The sequence below is a fragment of the Alosa pseudoharengus genome, unplaced genomic scaffold, assembly GCF_046254945.1.
Source record: "Alosa pseudoharengus isolate Yale_2024_CS ecotype anadromous, Long Island Sound unplaced genomic scaffold, YU_APseudo_1.1 YU_APseudo_1.1_scf_16, whole genome shotgun sequence".
Lineage (NCBI taxonomy): Eukaryota > Metazoa > Chordata > Actinopteri > Clupeiformes > Clupeidae > Alosa > Alosa pseudoharengus.
The window spans coordinates 14,467,856-14,472,855 of NW_027468630.1; the positions used below are offsets into that span (position 1 = coordinate 14,467,856).

Genomic DNA, 5,000 nt, shown 5'->3' on the forward strand with positions numbered 1-5,000 from the left:
TAAGACTTAAGAGGTAACAGTATAGGAGGTCAGTGTGCAATACTTATAACAGTGCCTAAACTACAGGCTTGATTAATTACAAAGCACACAAATAAAAACCACACACACACAAAGAGAGAGAGAGGGAGGGAGGGAGAGAGAGAGAGAGAGAGGATGAGAGAGAGGATGAGAGAGAGAGAGAAAGAGAGAGAGAGAGAGAGAGGATGAGAGAGAGAGAGAGGATGAGAGAGTGAGAGAGGATGAGAGGGAGAGAGAGGGAGTAGGTCCATATATTTGTGTCCTGTGGCATTGTGGGTAGTGTATAAGAGGCCGTTGGAATTCTCTCCCATCCCTACTGAAACTGTCTCTCTCATAGTTGTGGGTCAGTGGAGTCTTCCTAAGTGCAGCGCCTCTTGCTCCCTCTCTCTCTCTCTCTCCCTCTCCCTCTTTTTTCAAATTCAAATTCAAAAAAAGCTTTATTCACATGACAAGAGCACTTATGTTGTCAAAGCATACAAATCATAAGTTAGTGAGGAAACAAAGAGCATGAAAATAAGTACAAATAAATAAAAAAATAAAAATAAGTAAATAAATATAAGTAAAATAATAATAAAATAAATTGGTTAAATAAATTATAAGAAATAAAATAATAATAATAGTAATAGTAATAATAATAATAATAATAATAAAGATTAGAAATGATAGTTCTAGATGAGATGGGATTGAATAGGATTTAAGGTGGTGGAGAGGTGAGAGAATCTGTTCTTGTAGCCTGGCGGGCCATCCTATATCATTGACATGTATAGTCTGGCATCGAATCATTCACCTCGCTTAATCCAAGGGGCGGGCAGAGAATTGTCTTTCAAACTGCCTAGGCATGCAATAGGCCAGCGCTACGACCATATCCGTATCCGGTCGGCAAAACGGCAAATACATCCTTCTTCGAAAGGAATGACTTAAGTGCATTGTGTTGATCTACTTTCAAAGAAAAGCACAAGTCCAACTCCTCCAAAGTTGACGCCAACGCCGATTCAAACAACCGCTCTTCGTTTGCCATAGCCACCTTCCTTGTTGTTCACCGTCGCAGGATGTCGTTATCCTGTTAAGCCCGCCTTAAGACTCTCTAACGAAATAGAGCGCTGTGATTGGCCGTCATCCACGGTGTTAAGCCAATAGAAATTCCTATGGTTCGATACTAGACGTACAAACTGAGCAAATTAATTTGCCGCCGCTAGGGTGCGTCTAGATTTCTAGGCTACTGTTCTTGTGTATGTGTAACCTTAATTTGTAGCACATATACACAAACTGAGATGCTAGCTAAATTGTCTGTATGTCCTCTCCTAAGAGGACTTTCATTTTGGAACTAGCATCTAGTGACATAAATTGTTTATTGTGTCTGCTCAATCTTAAATAGAAGTCGTTTCTCAGTAATTGATAATTGGGGCACCTATGCAAAAAAAGTATTTCTTCTTCAACCTCCATTGTGTCACAGTTCTTGCCATGATTTTTTGTGGCATCCTATTTCTATTTGGAGTTTATGGTCCCCCAATCTGTATTTTGTAAGACACGGTTTTTGAGGTTGTTTCAGTGTTACTAGATAATTTGCTAGTTTGTATTCTGTTTAATTGACTGTAGCTGCCCAGTTTTTTGTTGGAGTGGATTTCATTTTGTCATTGGGTAATGTAGGTTGCCTTCATGAATATCTCTTACTCTCTCTCTCCCACTCTCTCTCTCTCCCTCTTACACTCTCGCTCTCTCTCTTTACTCTCTGTATCCCTCTGTTTCTTAATATCCTCCTGTCGTAGGGTCTCCGATGGCGGGTCCATAGTGCACGCTGGCTGCGTTTTGACGGGTCTCCGATGGCGGGTCCATAACACGCTGGCTGCGTTTTGACGGGTGCAATGTTAGTCTACTTAAATTTGACTTTCAGTCAACTCTGTTTCAAAAGACGGTAAAGCGTTCAACATACTCGCCACTCCCGACCGGTAGCGCGCCAATGTGACATCACAGGAGCGCCGTACCTATATATTCTCGCGCGTGGCGGTCGCAACACTACTTGCAGTCTTCTCCTGAACAGAGGTGTCGCTGTTGTGAAAAGGCTAACTCTAACTACGTTACACAGTAGAAGAAGCTGCAGTAAGAAACATTAGCTGGCATCTGTGATGGCGAGATGAAGCTTCTTGAAACCTTGAAGCTTTCCAGCCAAATGTGTTGAAAAATGGTTAATTTCTCGAGGCTTCGAATGCACCCTAGGACACCTACTGGTCAATAAAAATTCCACACACAAGAGCAATACAAAAAGCGCCATTTAGTCTGCAAATGCTTGATACATTCATAAGTACAGGCATTGGGGAATACAAGCGATTCCCATGTTGAAATATTTCCTCTCTTTGTAGCCTAACAAAGTAGTAGCTATAGGCGATCTGTGAAAATTCATGAAAATCGAGGTTGTGAGATCCCTAACCTAACGCCTTGCCCAGTGTCCCAAAGAGCAACTTCCTTACAGTGAAATATTTTCTCTCTTTGTAACAAATGAAGTAGAAGTTGATCCGCGAAAATATATTATCTCGATGTAAGGATCGAACCCATGTCGCACGATGTCTAGTCCAACGCCTTACCCAGTGTCCTATCCTACAATCAGCCTTCTTTCAGAGAAAAAAATCTATATTAAATTGTAGGCTAACGTTGGGTAAAATGACACAGAAGAGAGCAATTTGCTTTTGTAACTGAGTGTGTTTGAAGAAGAGGGCAGTGAAAGTGCTTTGGTAACTGGGTAGTATTTTAAATTAACAGAGAGCAGTGAAATATAGGCCTAGGCCTACAACCACCCAACGACTGACAACTACCCGCGAGTAGGCTACGTATTCGAGTAAGGGGCATCTTAATAGTCGAAGCGTCCTGCCTAAAGTGAACCACAACTCGAAGCAGTGGAGCCAAACGAGGCCTCGAACGTCAAGCCTGACGTCAAATTACCAATACAACTCAAGCCTTGATACGGGGCTTTCCTGGGAATGGCTTGACGTTCTCGACACACGCTTCGGAGCCTCGGTATCAACCGTAACATCACTAGTGATGGTACTTCAGACTTTGGTTTCTGCTATTCACAACTACCATCATCATTATTACAGTATCTAGTTTCCAAAGTGTGTGCAGGTAGATAGATAGATAGATAGATAGATAGAAGGATATATAGATAGATACTTTAGTCATCTTGAGAAGGACATTTTAATAATTTAAACATTTTAGTTAGCTGGCTAGCTAGCTAGCAGCTGGCTGAGTTTGTGTAATTTCCTAAAATGGAAAGAGATTTTGTTCAGGTCTTAGTAGATATCCTTTGTTTGAAAATAAATTGTTTCTATTCTTTCCTCTTAATTCCATGTGATGCAACTCTCACTGGTAACTTTGTTAACTTATCCAGCAAACTATTAAAAATTCACGACTGTAACAAAACACTGCAACTCTCGCTTGCCCTTGAACTAGTCCTTCTTCCGGTTTCCGGTTTGTCGCGCTCAGCTGAAAAAAATAGAGTGGTGCGCTACCAAGTGCTACCCGGCCAAAATCCTGGCGCGCCAGAGAGATCTACGTCATTTTGACGTCACATTGTCGCGATACCGGTCGGGTGCGGCGAGTATGTAGTGGGCAAAAGGCTGCGCTATTCACCTGCCGTGTGCATGAGGACCTGATGGGTGTCTTCACCCGGTTACCAGAGGAAAGCAAACGCTCAACCCTGTAACTTATAATCGGTAGAGTAAAGAGTGCCCGAACTAACTATTAATGTTTCGCTTGCTAAGACAAGCTATTAGTGTTTGGCTTGCTAAGATAAGCTATTAATGTTTGGTTTGCTAAGATAAGCTATTAGTGTTTGGTTTGCTAAGATAAGCTATTATGGTTGGCTTGCTAAGATATTAATGTTTAGTTTGCTAAGATAAGCTATTTGTATGGTTTGGGTTGACCATCCCACATTCTCTTCTTTTTCTTGTTTCGTCTCTGTTCCCTCTCTTTTCCTTTCCCCTCCTGTCCCTTCCTTTATTTCTCTGTCGCTCTCTCTCTCTAGTGTCCACTGTTAGTTCTTTAGCTCTTTTTTCTCTCTCTCTGTCTTCACACACAGTCTCCCAGAGGGGAATGCTCCTTCACAGCCTAATCAGACTAATTCATTAAGGTGTGTGTGTGTGTGTGTGTGTGTGTGTGTGTCGTGTGTCGTGTGTCTGTGTGAGAGAGAGTGTGTGTGTATGTGTGTGTGTGTGTGTGTGTGTGTGTGTGTGTGTGTGTGTGTGTGTCTGAGAGAGAGTGTGTGTGTGTCTTCAGACCAAATAACTAGAGCCGCTCTGTGACTTGTTCATTTGCATAGCTAATGAAGTCATTAGCAAACATTACAATAACACACAATAAACACACAGGACGGACACACACACACACACACACACACACACACACACACACACACACACAAACAAACACACACATACAGACAGACAAAATGGCAACAGGGCTTAAATACACCGTGAGGAGCATAAAGTGGCAGCAAGCAGAGGCTAACATGTGTAGGCCTACTGCAATGCTCCCTCTAGCCAGGTGCCTCTAACTAGCGCGCGCGCGCACACACACACACACACACACACACACACACACACACACACACACACACACACACACACACACACACAGAAGATTAGCAAACATCAGTGCTACAGTATGCTATGCTGCTCTATCTGGTTGTTTCTCAGATAAAGAGGGCTAGCTAATGCTAACGCTAACACTAGCTGTCCCAGCTGCAGCTGTCCCTCTGGGTGTCCCAGTGTCTAACTGCCCCAGATGTGTGTGTGTGTGTGTGTGTGTGTCAGTGTCTAACTGTCCCAGGTGTGTGTGTGTGTGTGTGTGTGTGTGTGTGTGTGTGTGTCAGTGTCTAACTGTCCCAGATGAGGAGCTATGCTACCTCAGTGCATTTGGAGTGGGTTGGGTGTCAGGGCATGGGACTTATCCCAGATGTTTTATTTAAATGAAGCCACTAAAACATACCTGTC

General features: G+C 42.8%; 1 protein-coding gene across 3 annotated transcripts in view; it reads right to left on the reverse strand.

Moving 5' to 3' along the window:
- Nucleotides 1-5,000, reverse strand: part of LOC143125579 (LIM domain-binding protein 2-like) — a 46,247-nt gene that overhangs the window by 1,802 nt on the left and 39,445 nt on the right. The gene's annotated exons all lie outside the window — the stretch shown is intronic.